The sequence below is a fragment of the Podarcis filfolensis genome (genome assembly GCF_964270895.1).
Source record: "Podarcis filfolensis genome assembly, chromosome: 16".
NCBI lineage: Eukaryota > Metazoa > Chordata > Lepidosauria > Squamata > Lacertidae > Podarcis > Podarcis filfolensis.
The window spans coordinates 12,337,568-12,357,544 of record NC_139620.1 but is presented as its reverse complement, the minus strand read 5'-3'; the positions used below and the strand labels follow the sequence as shown (position 1 = coordinate 12,357,544).

Here is a 19,977-nt window from a genome sequence, read left to right as displayed (position 1 = left end):
TGCAGCTCCAGCATTTTTTAAAAGAGCAAATTGGGGGGGGGGGCGTGCGAGTGAGAAGGCAGCCCAAGAGATGCCACCACCAGAAGCCTAGGGCTCACGATGCAAGCTGTGTTTACATGGATAAGTTCCAGTACCACGTCCGCTGGGCAGTGCCAAGGAACGTGTGTTCTTGGCCTCAGGGCCCTCCATTGCCCCCCAAGGAAAGGGGATGCAGTGAATCTGGTTGCCCTCTCTGCTCCCAAAATACTCCGAAATCTGCATTTCCCAAAATTTTGCAATGCGTTTCTGCAGCCCAGCCAAGTGCATATATTAGTGAAAAGTGCATTAAAAGCGGAAATTGCTTTGCCATAAAGGTATATATTGGGCAAAACGTCATAGCAAGAGAGGAGAAATCCACACTAAAATGCTGCCAAGTTTTCATGAGGACTTGTCTTTCAGAAACGCGCAAACTGATGTGGAAATGTGGAGAACAGGATTCGAGAGTGGAGAAATGAGAAACAGAATCCAGAATTAACAGATCCACCCATTCCTAGCCACAGGGCCCTCCTTGTTTGTCCTCACATAAAGGGGTTGAAGCGAATCAAGTCCCTCCCACGGTGCTTCCAGCACAAGGGAGGTGGGAGACGGACAGAGAGCAAGTGGCCGAGGGCGAAAAGTCAAGGAGCTGCCTGGAGCATCCTGATGAAACCGACCGCGGAGGATGAGCCAGGAATAGCTAAGTGAAATCCATCCAGCCCTTATGTGGGAAAGTTTGTGTGGGAAAGTGGCACCTTGATTCCCATCTATGGCTGGGAAGGATGGGACAGGGCCAGTCAAAGAAGGGAACCTCCACGCTTGCTTCGTGAAACAGGACTATGGACATAAGGAAGGTCAAGCTTTTGGCAAATTGTGCTCAATGCAAAATCCTAACCTGATGTGTGCATGGGCTGGGAGCCTGCTCAGGTGAGAACTGGTCCATCTAGATCTGTATTGTCTACACTGACTGGCAGCAGCTCTCCAGGGTTTGAGGCAGGAGACATTCCCGGTCTTTCCTGGGGAATCTCCTGCATGTAAGGCTCCACCACCAAGCTGAAGCACCACCATCTGTTAAGAGTAATGTATTGTCGACTTCCGGGTTAGCGCAATCGCTGAATGGCGGATCTCTCCCGGAGCTCCGGGAGAGATCTGCTTCGCGGGTTCGGGTCTTGTTGCTCACGGCGGAGCAAGGACCCTCAAAAGTCACAGGCGCGTAGCCTGTGAACCGGAGACTCGGCGGGCACCTTTGCCCCCCTCCCGACGTCGTGAAATAGCCTTTTTAAAGGCTACAGATCAGCCGAGGGTGCGGGGAGCGGTGCTGAGAGTCGCTTACACCCAGCCTGCGGAGCGAAGCCGCGTCGCCAACAGCGGAGAGCGCTGACTTCTTCCGAAGATTTTGGATTAAAAAAGAGCAACTTTCCGTGAGTAGGATTGAGTTTGCATCATAAATTGGACGTTAAAATTTACGAATTCGGGCACCGAGACGGATAAGTACTAAAAAGGAAGTCTGCTTACCGTCCTGCAGCAAGATTAAAGCGGAAGACAGTGAAGCTGTAACTTTTGACAGGAGCTTTTTACGAGCTAAGAAACCCAACACCAAGTAAAGAACTCCCCCCCAAAAGGCAGGGGAGGGGGGGAAGAAGACTTTAAAGGGATTTCCTGCCTAAATTAAAGGAGATTGAACTGATTACCGCTGTTTATCTACCTGGGGGTCGGACTGCCAAAAAGAGGAAAGACACCGACTAAGGACGGCTGTTACAAATAAGGTTAAAAAGTAACTGATATATAAACTCTGGTTACTCTCAACTTGAAACATCGTATTTGGTTACATAGTAAGTCATTTGCAGGACATTTTCAATTTGGATCTTTTACAAAGTAAGGGATTTGGAGGGCTTTTGCTTTTTGGAAGTGTGGGAACAATTTAAAGTTCAGAAACTGATTTTGCGCCCTCTAGAGGATTTGGTTGTTTCAGCAACTAAGTGGAAGTTAAAACCTGAGAACTCTTTATTGTTGACAGCTTAAGAGTGTGGGAATGACCTTGAATGAAAGACTTTGTTATGGCAGATGGTAAACAGAGAGAAGATTCACAAGAAACAACTCTGAGATCTGGTAGACAATACAAAGTGGACTCTTCTATGCAAAGAAGGGCCTCTGTATCAGGGGCCCCGGCAACTGCAGCTGCGACAAAGGCAAGAGTGAAAACAATGTCTTCAGAAGATGCGTTTACAAAGGCCTTGGGAAAAATAAGTGACTCTTTAGAGGAATTAAAGAAGCAAGGTGCGGAAACAAATAAGAAAATTGAAGAAATCTCTGGGAAAATTGATCTGAATACAAAAAGTATAACTGACCTTGGAAATAAAGTGAACTCTAATGCAGAAGCAATTGGGAAACTATTGGAAGATTCATCTACAACGCGAAAGATAGCTGAAGAAGCGAAGGAAATTGCTACGGCTGTGGAAGGGAAACTTCCACCGGTGTACAGGAAACTGGATGAGTATGAACTGACACTCTCGATGCAGGATATGCAACGTAAGGAGAAAAACCTAAGGATTAGACTTGTGCCGGAAAAAGAAGGAGACAACTTGGTGGATTATTTGACAAAAGAGTTTTCTGACTTTTGGAAGCAAGATTTGAAAGAAGAAGAATTTAAAATAGAGAGCGCATTCAGGTTGGGAACAAGGCAGAAGAAGAATAGACCTAGAGATTGCTTGATAACTCTAAGATCCAAAGAAGAGAGGGATAAAATATTGAACCTGCATTATCAAACAACCCTTCGGATTGAGGATTTTTATATTGAGATTTTTAAAGACATCCCTAAAAGCATCTTGGATGCAAGAGGCCCTTACAAGGATTTGGTGACACTATTGAAGAGGAACTACATACTATTCAGGTGGGAGTTTCCCCAAGGCTTGTCTTTTAAGTACAAAGGAAAGAAAAGAAGAATAAAAACAGTGAGTGATAAAGACAAGTTCTTGGGAGAACACGAGGAAGACCTACAGAAAGAGACCCATCCAGGAGAAGGACATCCTTCAAGATTAGATAAAGACACAGAACCATCGACAAAGGACGAACAACAATTGGGAGCTGTAGGAGGAATTAAATAACCCCATCATGGCTTTGCAACTTCTAACTTGGAATTGTAATGGTCTAAATAACCCTCGAAAAAGAAAAAATATATTTCATGCTTTAAAGAAAGATAATTTGGACTTGATTTGTTTACAAGAGACCCATGTGACAAGAGCACATAGAAAATTGTTAATAAACAAGAGACTGGGACAAGAATTTATATCTTCAGACAAAGTAAAAAAGAGAGGAGTGGTGATCTATGTAAAGGAAAATTTGCAGCCGAAACAAATCTTTAAAGATGACCAAGGAAGATATTTGGCAATTGAAATTCAATTTCAAGGAGAAAAATTTTTGATAGTTGGGGTATATGCACCAAATGAAGGGAAAACAGAATTTTTTAAGAAGTTGCATGAGACTTTAACGGACTATATGGACTATAAATTGATCATGATGGGAGACATGAATGGAGTAGTTTCAACAAATATGGACAAAGCACAAAGACAGGTAGTCACAAAAGATGGAAGACTACCAAAAACCTTTTTTGAAATGACTGACAATATGGATTTGATTGACATTTGGAGAACAAAACACCCATTAGAGAGAGAGGGAACCTTCTTTTCTGAAGCCAAAATGACATGGACTAGGATTGACCAAATTTGGGTGACTAGCGGTGTGGCGTCGAATATAAAGAAAGTGGAAATCTGCCCAAAAACTCTCTCCGACCATAATGCAGTAAAGATGGTGATGAAGCAAACAACAACTGGTTCTTTTAGATGGAGAATGAATGACACTCTATTTAGAGACGAGGAGATCTGTAAAAAGGCCCAAAGAACTTTGAAAGATTATTTTGAAATTAACCTAAGGTCTAAAGTAGAAAAAAGAATAGTATGGGATGCAAGCAAAGCCGTGATGAGAGGGTTTTTGATACAACAAAATACATTAAAGAGAAGAAAGCAAAATGAGAGGAAAGAGAAAATCTTGGATAAGATAAAAGAAGGGGAAAGGAAATTAAGATTGAAGCCAAAGTCGCAAGAGATTCTAAGAGAAATCAAATTGTACCAAACACAATACACGGAACTGATGAATCAAGAAATAGAATGGAAAATTAAACAAATGAGACAAAAGACTTTTGAATCTGCAGATAAATGTGGCAAGTTATTGGCTTGGCAAATAAAGAAGAGACAAAAACTCAACACGGTAATAAACTTAGAAGTGGATGGAAAGAACATATGTAACCCAGTGGAAATTAGGAATTGTTTCCAGAGCTACTTTAGACAATTGTATACACAAGGGCCGCAGAATGAAACAGATATACAACAATTCCTCGAGAAAAATGGGCTGAAAAAGATTTCGCAGGAAAGCAAGACAATTTTGAATCAGGAGATATCAACACAGGAAATAGAAGATGCCATTCAAAACATGACGTTGGGCAAATCACCTGGACCAGATGGACTGACTTCCAAATATTACAAAGTCTTGAAGGAAGGGCTTATACAACCTTTGAAGGAAGTCTGCAACGAGATTATGAAGGGGAAAAGGGCACCCGATACGTGGAGAGAGGCCTACATTACACTTATACCAAAGACAGAGACTGAAAAGACCCAACTTAAGAACTACCGACCCATCTCCTTACTAAATGTGGATTACAAAATATTTGCTGATGTTTTAGCAAAGAGACTGAAAAGAGTTTTGATGGAGGAGATTCATGGGGACCAAGCGGGCTTTCTCCCGAAAAGGCATTTGTCGGATAATGTAAGGAATATAATTGACATTTTGGAGAAGTTGGAAGTGAATATAAACACTAAGGCTGTTTTGATATTTGTGGATGCCGAGAAAGCCTTTGACAACATTTCTTGGAGTTTTATGTTGAAGAACCTCCGGGGGATGGGGGTAGGCCAAGGGTTTGAAAATGGTATAGGTGCAATATACTCTGAACAGAAAGCAAAATTAATTGTAAATAATGTGGTAACAGAAGAGTTCAAGATTGAAAAAGGGACACGACAGGGGTGCCCTATTTCCCCATTACTTTTTATATCGGTCCTGGAGGTTTTGCTTAATATGATCAGGAGGGACCAGTTGGTTAAAGGGATTCAGGTCGGAGTTAAACAATACAAATTGAGAGCATTTGCAGATGACCTGGTACTTACATTACAGGAGCCAGAAGCTAGTACGAAAAGAGTTTTGGAAATAATCCAAGAGTTTGGTCAATTGGCAGGATTTAAATTGAATAAGTTAAAGACTAAGGTATTGGAGAAAAATTTAACACAGACTGAAAAAGAAAGGTTTCAGAATGAGACGGGGTTGACTGTAGTTAAAAAAGTGAAATATCTGGGTGTGAATATGACAGCCAAGAATGTGAATTTATTTAAAGACAATTATGAAAAAACTTGGACAGAAGTGAAAAAAGACCTAGAGACATGGTCAAACTTGAAGCTTTCCTTGTTAGGTCGAATTGCAGTTATAAAAATGAATGTATTGCCAAGAATGTTGTTTTTGTTTCAAGCATTGCAGATAATGGATAAAATGGACTGTTTCAAGAAGTGGCAGAAAGATATATCTAAATTTGTCTGGCAGGGCAAGAAGCCCAGAATAAAATTTAAGATATTAACGGATTCAAAGGAAAGAGGGGGGTTTGCCCTGCCAGACTTTAAATTGTACTATGAAGCGGCAGCTTTCTGCTGGCTTAAAGAATGGCTGCTTCTTGAAAACACAGACATTTTGGATTTGGAAGGATTTAATAACATTTTTGGGTGGCATGCATATTTGTGGTATGACAAGGTTAAAGCGCATAAAAGTTTCAAAAACCATATTGTCAGAAAAGCACTGCTGAATGTCTGGGTTAGATATAAGGACTTGTTGGAAAATAAGACTCCAAGATGGTTATCACCAATGGAAGCTAAGGCAGTTAAAAAGCTAAATATGGAGTCGAAATGGCCAAGATATTGGGAAATCTTGGAAAAGGAAGGGGATAAACTGAGATTGCAGAGTTTCGAAAAACTAAAAGAGAAGGTGAGAGATTGGTTACATTACCATCAAATAAATGAAGTGTTTAAATTAGACAGAAAAATAGGTTTCCAGGTGGAAAAGTCAAAACTAGAGACTGAACTGTTAGAATCCAGCACTAAGAACTTGTCAAAAATGTATAATCTGCTGCTGAAATGGAACACACAAGATGAAACGGTTAAATCAACTATGATTACATGGGCTCAGGACATTGGTCATAACATCATGTTTGTTGACTGGGAAAAGTTGTGGACCACTGGGTTGAAGTTTACGGCGTGTAACGCCTTAAGAGAAAACATAATGAAAATGATTTATAGGTGGTACATAACCCCAGTCAAACTTGCAAAGATCTACCATTTGCCTGATAATAAATGTTGGAAATGTAAGGAAAAGGAAGGTACATTCTTTCACCTCTGGTGGACATGCCCGAAGATTAAGGCATTCTGGGAAATGATTTATAATGAACTGAAAAAGGTATTTAAATATACTTTCCCCAAGAAACCAGAGGCCTTTCTCTTGGGTATTGTCGGCCAGGGGGTGCTAAAGACAGATACAACCTTCTTTATGTATGCTACAACAGCAGCTAGAATACTCATCGCAAAGTACTGGAAGACACAGGATCTACCCACACTGGAAGAATGGCAGATGAAGGTGATGGACTATATGAGCCTGGCAGAGATGACGAGCAGAATCCGAGACCAGGGAAGAGAAGCGGCGGAAGAAGAATGGAAAAAGTTTAAGGACTATTTAAAGAAATATTATAAAATTGGAGACAGTTAGAATGATGTTGGACTAAAATAAATGGTTACTATTAGTAATGATTATGACACCCCGGAATAGCTTCGACTGGCTGGCTAAACCTGGTGAGGGTAGCTAGTGGGTCACCAAGTTAGGAACTTCCCTGGCATGTGAAGACAGGCATTGGCAGATTGAGCGGGTGAGGCTGAAGGTGGGTCCCACGGTCAAGAAGGTGGTTTCTGCATGTGCTGCAGAGGGAAGTGAGAGGCAGATGGGGCTCGTCAACCTGGGAAGGAAGCCCATCTAGGAGAAGGAAGACACTGATCCTAGACCTCTGCAGCCTTGCAGGGTATATTCAGGAGAAGAAAAGGCTAAGAGGGAAAACCCTACACAAATCTGGAGTCCCTAGGATGGTTGGATGGCATCTTGGATGCCTCCTTCCGGCAACTCCTGCAGCTAAGCTGCCAAATGTATTGCTTTCCTTTCCTTTGGATCACATAATTGAGGCTGAGAGGGGGGTCTTGTCGTCCGGGCAGCCTAGGCCCTCCATACACACTGCCCAGGCTTGGTACCCTAAGGAGGTCGCTTTGGCACTGCTAGCTCTGTATTGCTGACAAGTGGCTGTAACTCACTAGAGTTATAGAGCAGAAAACTTTCCCAACTCCTGCCTGGAGATGTCCAGTATGCAAACCATTGAGCTGCCGTCGTTCCCCTGAAAAGAAAAACTAAGAGTCCAGTCCTCATGGTTCTGAATGAAGGACTGCATTAAGTAGGAACAAAGGAAACTGTCTCAAAGTGAATCAAATAAATGCTCCACCCAGCTCAGCAGCGTCCACACTGACTGGCAGCAGCTGTGTCCACAGGCGTCTCTCCTCGCCCGAGCAGGAAACGACAGAGGCTCAGTCTGGAGTTTTTTTGTACAAAGCAAGTGCTCTGCCCCTGAATCATAGAGTTGAAAGGGACCCCAAAGACCATCTAGTCCTTCTCCCTGCAATGAAGGAATATCAACTAAAATCAGGGATATATATTTGATAAAATAAACGAATAGGAATATGCAATTAAGTGTATTGTAGGCGCGGCTAGACGAATGGCAACCGAAGCAGTGCATTGTGGGAAGACATGGAAAGCAAGCAACCACCGCAGGAGATCGGCTAAGACACAACTACTGTACAGGACTCTTAGCAAAGCTCTCTGCTTCGTAGATCTCGCGCCACTTCCTACGTAACTTGACGTCGCCTTTCTGACTGCCCTTTTCTGAAGCCACTCCCCCGCCCCTTCTATCATGTCCGCAAGAGGGCGCAATACTATAACGGTGCTAATGACACTTCCGGTATGCTGGCAGGGGAGGATTTTCCATAGAGATGTGTAGGTCTAGAGTGACACCACCGTCAGAGTTGATTTTTTTCAGATTCCAAAGCACATGAGTGGGGAGGGGGGCGGGCGGCACATTTCACCACAGAGGTGCTAAGGAATAGAGCGGCGCCATTCCATATAAGCCAAGATGGCGGCGTTCCTCCCCTCCCGGAAGTTCGGGGCTCCGACTCTAAGAGCCGCTCTATTTTTTCCTCTATGGAATCATTACGTTGGCCAATGGCGGCTGCCGATCTCGTTTATAACGGAAGTCCCGGGTCCTGTTAGAGCTCTATGGTCATCCGCCATCTTGTTCTTGCTTCGTACCGGAGGAGAGGAGGAAGGTTGCATCTCTCGGCCTCATCATGTCCCTGCAGTTGCTGAGAAGAGCGGCGCTCAGGCTGCCCAGCCTGGCTCCCCAGCCTGCCAGAGGCATCACTGCCAAGGCCCCCAAGGATCCTATAGGGCCCGTGGTAAGGAGGCACCGGGGGAGGGTTATGGGGAGGAGGAGGATTCCGTTTAAAAAAAAATTATTGGAGACGAGAAAACGTAACAGAAATACAGAACCAGGAGGAAAAGCTTCCCAGAAAACAGGTGGCGCGGACCACAGCCGTTTCTCATGGAAATGGGTTACGTAAATCATAAATTATCCCAAATAAAATGATATTTGGATTAGTGTGCACTTGGGGAGGTGATCTTGTGCTGTTCAAAAAACGAGGTGGGTGGGAGGGATACAGACACGTTAGACGTGTGACTGGTATTCAGCGTAGGCCCTTCCTGTGCTGCACATCTAAAGCAGTTATCGTGCCCCTTTAAACTGTCGTGGTCACTGAAAGATTGGTCATTGAAAGGTGTTTGGTTGGGTGGTATGATGTGTATCAATCAAGCTTGCTGCTAGGAAGGAGTTGAAGTTGGGCAAGAGATTGAGGGTGAGTGAGGACAGACGTCCCTTGTGGACTGCAGTGCAGGCAGTTTTGTGAGTACCTGGGCACCTAAAGGATGGGCGGTGTGAGGAGAGGGCTTCTGGTGGGAATGTTTGCATAATGCATATAACACAGAGCTTTTATAGATGTCATTTGTTACAGAGAGCCTTTTGGGCCTACCAAGTAATCCATTAATCTCTTGCTTTCTGTGCTTAGCTGATGTTCTCTGTCAGCTCTCAGTGGTGTCTTGTAGCTGGAGATGTGAACAGCCATGTCTGATTTTTTTAAATTTATTTTTAAGCATTATAGAGTAGTGTTTTCACATGTAGTAGCTTCAGCTGTGGTTGTTTCTTTGATTATGCAAATCGTCACTAGACACTCTTATCTCTAGCGCTGGCATTTAGAGGACTGGATCTAGCCCTGGGGCATCTGCTTGCTGCTGATCCTTCCTTCCCTCAAGTCTCAGGGCTGAGCACTGCTGCTTTTGTCTTCTCTTGTACAGGAGACGGTTATTGGCCTGACCACCTTCTTCATAGCATTCCTGGTCCCATCAGGCTGGATCCTGAAGAACTTGGAAAGCTACAAGACCAGAGAATGAAGGAAGAGTGGACCAACCCTCATCAGCCCTGAAGCACAGGTGCTACTTCCTCCCCAGATGCATGGCTTCCTCCATTCCAGGGAAGAGTTCTCTCCAAGGTCAATCTTCCATGGGGACCAATGTCCTGAAATAGACTCTCTGCTGCTTCCCAGCCGTCACAGAGGATGTAGTTCAAGATGGCAGCACTCCGGAGACTTAAATCTGTTACAATAAATCCTGTTACATTCCTGTACTTGTGTCCTCTTGTTAACTGTTGGCAGAACACATAGAATTATACTTTGAAACATCCCAAATAAATTGGTGCACAGTTATCTACAGTGCTACCTCAAGTTACAAACACTTTGGGTTACGAACGCCACTAACCTGGAAGTAGTCCCACGGGTTGAGAACTTTGCCCCAGGATGAGAACGGAAATCGCGCACTGGTGGCAGTGGGAAGCCCCATTAGTGAAAGCACGCCTCAGGTTAAGAACGGTTTCGGGTTAAGAACGGACCTCCGGAACAAATTAAGTTCATAACCCGAGGTACCACTGTTTGTGCTTCTTCTGAGGAGCGCAATCAAACTTGCATCTCTTGTTATTATTAATTTATTGATACTCTGCCTTTTCCCCTGATGGGAATCAAAGCAGCTTACAATTGAAAATAAGAATCACTAAAAACATGGGGGGAGGAATAATTTTAAAAAGCAATTAAACATTGATAGAATTAGAACTACATACATACATAAAATACAGTCGTACCTTGGTTGTCAAACGCCTTGGTACTCGGATGTTTTGGCTCCCGAACTCTGCAAACCTGGAAGTGAGTGTTCCAGTTTGCGAAAGTTCTACTTCCGACGGGGCTTCTGCAGCTTCCGATTGGCTACAGGAGCTTCATGCAGCCAATCAGAAGCTGTGCTTTGGTTTCAGAACATTTTGGAAATGGAAAACAAGCTCTTTGGGACCCCAGGGATTCCTTTTGCTAGGTGTCCAAACGAATCAATTACAGATCTGCATTCACTCATTGGCTAAAAACACTGACAGGTGGGAGCAGCCAGGTGCCTTATTTCACAGAAATTGCTAGAAGGGGGCCTGCACATTCTGCTTTGTGGCTTCCTAGGAGGGCTAAACTCCCGGGCTGTTTCCTTGATGGTGGGGTTGCGGAGCCACGCCACTTTGCTGGCGGTGTAAGGTATTGTCTTTTATTCCCCCCCCCTTGAATTTTAAACGTGTGGGTTATATTCAGGTGCTGCTTATATTTGGGCCAATACGGTAGTTTAAAAAGGATAATGAAAGCTCAGGGTCTGAGGCACTAATGAAGGTCTTTACAGACACCCAGTTGGTGACCCCCCCCCATTTAGAATATCAATAATTGAATAGTGTGGATACTTAGGAGTAAAACTTCTAGCAGTAACAAAATCAATAATGTCATAGTCAATTTATATCCCCTATTTTCCACAAATGTATCTGTCGTTCACATTTTTTTAAAAAAAAGTCTAGATACAGTCATACAGTGACAACCCATAATAAAAAAGTAAAATAATATGACTACAGCGTTAACACTAGAAAACCCCCCACCAACAATTAACATTTTAATGTAGGCCATATTGTAAGTGAGCATAAAGATCACCCAAAGGTCAAGTAAAGCTATCCGATAACTTCCACATCCAAAAAGTAGCACCCAAAGCTGATAGTGTTTACACTCCCAAAAGTCCCCTCTCAGAGCTGGAGAGTGGAATAAGGAAGGTAGAATCAACGCCCCCCCCCCCCCGGCCAATGGTCAATGTTGGGTTTTATCAAATGCTAGTCTTGCACAGACTTGATCAGTTGCAATTAATGAACTCAAGGTAGTCATGCTCATTAAATTCAGTGGGTCTACTCTGAGTGAAGGTTACCAGATTTTTTTCAATGAATCTGGGGACACTTCAACTTCAATGGATTTTGTATGGGGGCTGATTTGTAAATCCAGGGACTGTCTCCAGAATACGGGGATGTCTGGTAACCTTACTCTGAGTACGGCCAGCATAGGATTCAATCCACAATCTCTTTAAAAGAGCTACTACAGCTGCTCCATCCTGGCCTTTTAATGGCTCAAGAAATCATTTAATCCCCCAGCTCTTGCCAAGAGGCATCCATAGCCACGTGGAGAAAGGCAGGAATCAAGCAGGCCAATGAAAAAACTGGCTGACTTCGTTCCAATTTGTAGGAAAGCAGGACTGGATCTGATTGGCTGGCCAGTTAGTAAGGGAGCGGGAAGCGGGGGGGGGGCGTTCAACTTAAATGCTCTTTATACAAGTGTTGTTGGGTGTTTTCTTGCAACTTCATTCAAGTAGTGCAGTTTCTAAGGACATTTTTATGTAGGTAGTTTGTGTTCAACACTTTAGAGATGTGTGCATATCTAATATAAGTTACAATGCTAACTTGTCTGGGTCAGAACCTAAGTTTTACTGATTTGCAGTAGGGGTTTATTCCCAGGTAAATAGGGTTAGCATTGCAGCCTTCCTCTCATGACTTGGTTGGCTTGCTGAAATAGATATGATGGTTTTATGGTGTCTTGCTTAGTAATTACTTGCTTCTTATGGTTTCTTATAATTATTATACAGTATAGTATATTGTTAAAGTTGTACATGTTTTTGGCTGATTTTCCCCAGGCTTATTTTCTCCTCCAGTACAGTGGTACCTCGGGTAAAGTACTTAATTCGTTCTGGAGGTCCGTACTTAACCTGAAACTGTTCTTAACCCGAAGTTTAACTAATGGGGCCTCCCGCTGCTGCCGGAGCACGATTTCTGTTCTCATCCTGAAGCAAATTTCTTAACCTGAAGCACTATTTCTGGGTTAGCGGAGTCTGTAACCTGAAACTTATGTAACCTGAAGCGTATGTAACCCGAGGTACCACTGTATTGTATTCTGCTTTGGGAAAATATTGAAAGATGATAAACAAATATATGTAAGTAAATTGTTCATTTCTAAAGTGCCATGAAACTTTTGAGTGTCTTGTAATAGACCGACATAGCTACTCATCAAGAAACGAATCAGCCCCCACTCCGTTTTTTTAGTTTTCAAAAACAGGATTAGGGTGTTTTTTATGATGGCATGTTACTTTCCTTCTGCTGTTCTGAATCTAATGATTGTTTAGAGCACACTCTTTTATTTGGAAGTTTTAAAGTTTGGCGAAAAAAAGGGGGGAAAGACTGTGCCCTGCAAGCTTTTTAGCAGCAGTTTCTTTTTCATTCAAAACGAGTTCCGAGTTCCCATCATATTGGGATCAATTAAAATGCATTGAAAGTGTGTTGCCTCTCATTGGCAGTAGGTGGCGCAGTTGTGTGGTTCTAGGTCATTCTCTAGTTAAAGAAACATCCAGCTTTGCTTGGTTGTGATTCATTACATTTTATATTTTGCCTTCTGCCCAAGATGTAGCTCAAGACGGTGTATGTGGGGCTTCCAGTCTTCCATCCTGGTGGTATCAGGACAAAGACGAACTTTGCATTAGCAAGCTTGCTAGACTGATCATGTGTTTTTAGGACCATATCCTGGGAATCTAGCCCATGGGTAGGCAAACTAGGGGCTGGGGGCCGGATCCGGCCCAATTATCTTCTAAATCCAGCTCGCGAACAGTCCGGGAATCAGTGTGTTTTTACATGAGTAGAATGTGTCCTTTTATTTAAAATGCCTCTCTGGGTGATTCGTGGGGCATAGGAATTTGTTCATTTCCCCTCCCCCAATATAGTCCGGCCCCCAACAAGGCCTGAGGGACAGTGGACTGGCCCCCTGCTGAAAAAGTTTGCCTCTTAGCATCAGTATAGTATAGTGGAAAGATTGTGGTTGCACTCAGGTCCAGCTTGTGGTATTCCCATTGTGGTTGTCCATAATGAGAACAAGAGGCTGGAAAGATTCTTGCCTTACAGGGGGTTGGACTAGATGACCCTTGGGGTCCCTTCCAACTCTACAGTTCTATGACTAGGTGGGCATTTGGCCTGATCCAGCAGAGCTCTTCTTGAGGCAGAAATGTTCTTGTGTTTTTCATGTGAATTGAGGATGCCTTAGGAGCTTCCTCACAGGAAAAGTAACTAGCTCTTATATAGCAAGATGGTAGCTCCACTGATGGTTCACTTTTTTGCCTGGTATAGTAAAAGTTTTGAGAAAAGTTTCAGAAAGCCCAGCTTTCACTCCTTCCCATCTTTTGCAAGCAACAGGGAGCGGTGACAGAGTCTTGGCACATAAATCAATACGATATGTTACTCTCCTGCTGATGGCTGTAGTGTCATGGTTTGGCTAACTCCTGTTTCATTAGTTATATTGGTGTTCTTGGGTCCCCAAATGTTGGACTACAAATACCATCTTCCCTAGCTATTTTTTTGCCAGTCAGGGATGATGGGAGTTGTAGTCCAACAACATATTGGAATACAGGGTGCTATATCACAGGCAAGTCATATTTCCTTGGTCTGAGCAATGCTCTGTGTTGGCAACTTCCTTTTTAAAAAAATGATTTGCATATAGTATTTCAGTTGCATGCTCCATTTACAGGTGAGGCAAGTGGCTAAAACACGGCTGGACAACCTTTTTCAGCCTGAGGGTTAAATCTCACTTCTGGGTTGGCTGGTTTTTTGCTCCCTTCCACTATGCTCCTTTTCCTCCCAGGGACACCATGTTGGAAGCCAACGCCACACCTGATGACACAGAGGCTGCCGTTCAAGAAATCCCAGAAGGTCCCAGAGTGGTCCAGACCCCTCTGAGGAGCCAGCAGGAGAAGAGGAGTATAGAAGAGAGGTTGGGATTGTACCACACCCTGCCCAAGAGACGTGAACGCATTGGCTTCTATAAGGGCAGGCCCATCTCGTCCAAAGTAGACTCCTTCCGACTGAAGAAGCCCTTGTAGGCCTGCCATGGCTGAGTCTTCCCCTTTGGTAAGTCTTCCCTTCTCCCAGCCTCCCAAGTATGGGTAAGGGCAAAGGGCCATAGCTCAGGGACAGGACATCTGCTTTCCATGCAGAAGGTCCCAGGTGGCAAAAAAGAAAGAAGTCCAGTCGTGAGGGGTTCCTCCTGGATTGTTAGCAGACTCTGCATAAATAGCTGAGCTCTAAGTGGGAAGATCCCCTTCATGGATCACTGCCTTGCCTTGGCGAAGGGGCTTGAATAACTCAGAGAAGCTATGAGCTATGCCGTGCAGGGCCACCCAAGATGGACAGGTCATAGTGGAGAGTTTTGACCAAACGTAATCCACCTGGAGCAGGAACCGGCAAGCCACTCCAGTATCCCTGCCAAGAAAACTCCATGGACAAAGACAACAGGCATATGAGTGCCTGGCGTGCTCTGGTCCATGGGGTCACGAAGAGTCAGACATGACTAAACAACAACAACAAGTGGGAAGATACCGTGAAACTAAAAGAGTTTGCTGGTTTGTGTGAGGCCTTATCTGCATTTCTTAGGAGGGAGGAGGCAGAGAGCAAACAAAGCTGGAGACACAGTGCCTGCAAATTACCTGCAAAGTAGCTAACTAAAGTATGGGTTCAGCTGAGCTTACCCCTGGGAAGCTGTTAAGTGTCCACCTTTTGTTCACAGGTATACTGCCTTTTTGAAACGCTTACCAGGATGTTATTTCAATACCGGTAATCAAGGTATTCAACAGTACAGCCAAACCTCAGTTGTAATCCGTTCTGGAAGACTGTTCAACTTTTGAAACGTTCGACAACCGAGGCGCAGCTTCTGACTGGTTGGAAGAGCTTCTTGCACTCAAGCGGAAGCCGCACCAGACGTTCGGGTTCCAAGAAACGTTCGAAAACCGGAGCATTTACTTCCGGGTTTTTGGCGTTTGGGAGCCGAAACGTACTATAACGGAGGCATTCGGGAACCGAGGTTTGACTGTATGACGATTTATTGCACAGCCCTAGACATGGCCCCTTGGTTCAAAAAAGTTCCCCTGTTAGGCTGCTGGACTAGGATTTGGGAGAGCAATATTCAAATCCCCATTCAACCTTGATGCTAACTGGGAAATGTTGGGACAACATCAGTCTCTCAGCCAAGCCTACCTCGTGGGGTTGTTGTGAGGGAAATATGGAGAGCAGGCCACCTTTAGCTCCTTGCAGGAAAGGTGGGCTATCAATGGAGCAATTCAGTAAGTAAGTAAATAAAACTACTCCCATTCTCATCCGCTTTGGATCCATTGCCTCCCTTAGAAGCCAACTCTTGAGGGGAAATGAATGTGTCCTTTATCCACAGCCTGCATCTCCCACATTGCAAGAGCCAAAGTATGTTTTGAACTGTTGGTGACATACTGTCAGACAACTGTGCGCTGTTGTTTTTCTAATATATATTTAACCCAAAAGAACAAACAGTTCTGGCTTTTAAATCTGTGTTGAACAGACTGCTGCAGAGCTAAATGAAAACAAGCTGGGGGGGGGGACCCCCTCCTGTCCTCAGCAGTGTGGAATAGAGGCGAGGCTGAGGCTCACGAGAAAACAACCCTTTCCCCCTCTGAAATGCCGGAGGTATGTTTTTACGTCCCCTGAGGTTGTGCATGTGCACATTCTTTAAAGCACATTCTTTCCTTCAAAGAATTATAAGCGCTGTAGCTTACCCCTTGAAGAATGGGAACTGTAGTTTAAGGGTGCTGGGAATTGTAGCTTTGTGAGGGGTAAATGACAGTTCCCAGGATTCTTGGAGTAGGAAGGAAGCCACGTGCTTTTAAATGAATGGTGTGGATGTGACCTGAAACAATTGTCAAATCAATTCATTATATTTGTTACCATGACAGAATGTTTTGTAAGCCTTGAAAATTAGTTGATCACTGTGTGCTTACACACACTTTTACACACACACACACATACACACTACATGGGGCTTTGCTTCTCCACTTCAGGTCCAGCTGCGCCATTACCTGCCCCACAGGTGGGCGTAGCTTGGGCAAAATGGCCTTGTGGGACCCAATGGGGAGGCTTAGTGGGCATAGCCAAGGGCTGCAGATTTCCCACCCCTGTCTTAGCCAATCTGAAGCCATCTACAAGTTTCTATTGGAAATTTGTGCTTTGTAAGACAGGACTCTATTCTTTTATTTCTGGTAGTCCATTCCCTTCAGATCTTATCATTTCTCAGATACCTTTGTACACTTCTTTTGCTGCTGTAAACAAGTACTTTGACTTTTCTCCATTTTAAATTGCTCCGCAACCGTCGAGTAATTGCTGTATTGATCTTTGTCTGGAAATGTCAAGTTTCTCCAACTGTCCTTCTAGAGAATTTTCCTGCTACATACCATAATTATCATCTGGTTTCACTTTTGCTGCTCTACTAAACTGGCAGGATCTTTAAAAATAAATAAATCTGCATGAGCTAATGCAGGCAAATCAGGATTTGACCTTAACGGCATTTAAATGCTGTATTCATATGTCTTATTTTAATTTGGCTTCTGTTTCCATCCAAGTGTTTCTTCAAAGTAATCATAAAACGACCAATTAGTACATAGAGTGCCTGGGGAGGGGGGGGGTTGTCAAGCTTTTACCTTTTACAATCTGAATAAATGTTTACTAATTACAGGTAACCCTGCATTAATCTCATCTGACCTCCTGGTTAATATGGGAAACAACATTCCGTTGGGCTTCGAGATAGCTGTGAACGAGCAGATTAATGAGTGCTAATGACGGCGCCGATCTGTTGCAAAACCAATTAACGCAGATTGGAACGTTGTTAAAATCCATTTTTTAAAAATAAAATAAAATAAATGAGCTTCCTTATCTGTCTTGTGGAATAAATATGGGGCTTTGTACCTTTTTTGCAAAATGGCAGATAATGAGAAGATGTGTAAGTTATCTCCCATAGAACTGGATGTTGTGTGTCAAATTTTTGAAAGGGGTGAGAGGTTGGGATGAATTGTAATTGACTTGGCTATTCTTTATGAAGTAGCATCACTAAATCAAAAGGGCAAGCTGCAAATGATTAATAATACTGAAACAAGCAACTGGGAGGATCATGACTGGATAGCTCAGTCGATTAGAGCATAGTGCTGAAAACGCCAAGGAGGCTGCAGGTTCAGTCCCCCGTATGGGACAGCTGCACAGAGGGTTGGACTAGATGATCCTCAGGATCCCTTCCAACTCTACAAATATATGAATCTATGACAGCTATGTGTTGTGACCCATAGGTCAGCTAGGAAGCTGGACACGTCTTTTATTTGGATGTATTGTTTTAAAACTGGGAGTTTCCATAACCATACTTGTGGGCACCTCCTCCTTTTCCACGATCTCCTATTTCCTACTGTGAAAGCAACAGCCTTCCCCCGCCCTCCATGGCATTTGCCTCAGCAGCAGCTGTTCACAGGTACATTTGACTTGTACATGGAAGTTCCATTTAGATGCCATGGGTCATAAATATACCTTTCTCCACAAATTTGGCTGCCTCTAGACTGTTGGCATTGTCTAGAAGGAATTCAAGCAGACATTGAGAAAGTTAGGTTTGTGTAATTAAAGCACTTAGTCGCCCTACCTCGACAATCCCGCTTAAAAAGAAGGAAAGAAATGGATGTTTTGTGGTTAGGAAAGTGACAGCGAAATGTACTGGAAAGTGTAGGAAGAATAAATGATTAATAAGATGTCTGACCACTGTGCAAGCAAATAAGGACAGATGCAGGAAGAATACTTGTTGCCTTTTATTCTTCCCACAGAGAAATTGGAGCAAATGCTCAATAAAGACTGGATATAATCTAACCTCTGCATAAGCTTTGTGCAAACATATCGGGATGAACGCTTTAGCAAGCGGGTCAACTGGAGATGCCCTTTTGTTAACCTGCTGCTTTTTACAGGCATTGAAATGGTCATGTTGCATCCTGTGGTGGTAAATTCCATGTTACGTGAACCTTCTTAGAAGGAACCTAAAATGCTATGAGAGAAGTAAAGGTAAAGGGACCCCTGACCATTAGGTCCAGTCGTGGCCGACTCTGGGGTTGCGGCGTTCATCTCGCTTTATTGGCCGAGGGAGCCAGCGTACAGCTTCTGGGTCACGTGGCCAGCATGACTACGCCGCTTCTGGCGAACCAGAGCAGCGCACGGAAATGCCGTTTACCTTCCCGCTGGAGCAGTACCTATTTATCTACTTGCACTTTGGCGTGCTTTCGAACTGCTAGGTTGGCAGGAGCAGGGATTCGAACCGCCGACCTTCTGATCGGCAAGTCCTAGGCTCTGTGGTTTAACCCACAATGCCACCCATGTCCCATGAGAGAAGTAAGATTAACTAAAACAAGAAAGGAAGACTAGTCCTACTACAGTTTCGCCTTCTCGAAAGGGTCACTGTGAGGCATATGCCTTTGATCTCAATGTGCAGTTTTGTTTTTTTTTAAGATCTGCAGTGTTTTCTTTCTGCTAAACTATTTTCTCCTCCTTCTTTCTTACAGTTCTGTTACCAGGATTCTGGTGCATCCGTGAAGCAAACATCTCTTTGGATAAATTAAGAGCCGCAACGACCTGCCGTATGAAATTCCATACACATTCACAAGCACCCATATGAACTGCATTTTGCTCTTGTCTCTAGCAAGGTTGCTCTGGTCTCCTCCTCCTCCTTGCCCTCTGCATTCTTCTTCTTTTTGCAAACCTTGAAGCTTTCAGTGCTAAAGAATCTTCATAAGGCAAACACTTCCATGTTAGAAGGATTAAGTTGGGGCACTGAATATGTATATAACTTCTGCTGTACAAAATGATTCTCCTCTGTTTCTCATTAGGTTTCACCATTATTTCATTATAATCATTTTGTAATAAAAAGATTTGAAACCTCTTCAGGCTTTTAGGTATACTTAAGATGAAAAGCTTTTTATTTCTTTGCTGCGTTGAGAGAAATGAGTGCTACCTTCTATCTTCATACACCAGTATTTGCTGAATTATCAGGATAGTATATGATAAACATGACCCAAATCACAAAATAAAAACAGGGGTAAATGTATACTAAAATTGGTACTAACATATAACACATTGAAAGTCGGAGTGTGAAAAGGTAACAGGTACAAGGACCTATTTCACCCTGATAAAACATGGCCAGGCATTGGCAGAATGAGAATCACATTATAAGTGATGATGAGAGTAAAAGAATCATTTTGAGGGAGTGGGGGAAAGAAAAACCTTGGAAAACAATGTGTAGGTTGTTTGGGGTTCACTAAACTCCAACGTGAAATAATATTTTTGCATGCTTCCTTGTGACAGAGCTATATGGTGGTGGGAGACAGCTGGCCCCTATGAAGCGGGGTGGTGAACCTCAGAGCTGTGGGCCAAATGTGGCCCTCCAGGACTCTCTAGCAGGCCCTCAGAACTCTCCCTAGGCCACACCCATCACT

General features: G+C 43.6%; 2 long non-coding RNA genes across 2 annotated transcripts; both read left to right on the top strand.

Moving 5' to 3' along the window:
• The first annotated feature begins 8,421 nt into the window (after positions 1 to 8,421).
• On the top strand, positions 8,422 to 9,925 carry LOC310751559. The gene is made up of 2 exons (XR_014542614.1): positions 8,422 to 8,645; positions 9,598 to 9,925. It is a non-coding gene; the product is annotated as an uncharacterized lncRNA (long non-coding RNA).
• A 2,014-nt stretch (positions 9,926 to 11,939) lies between these two features.
• On the top strand, positions 11,940 to 19,372 carry LOC310752146. The gene is made up of 3 exons (XR_014542845.1): positions 11,940 to 12,027; positions 14,310 to 14,575; positions 19,048 to 19,372. It is a non-coding gene; the product is annotated as an uncharacterized lncRNA (long non-coding RNA).
• Positions 19,373 to 19,977: the final 605 nt, after the last annotated feature.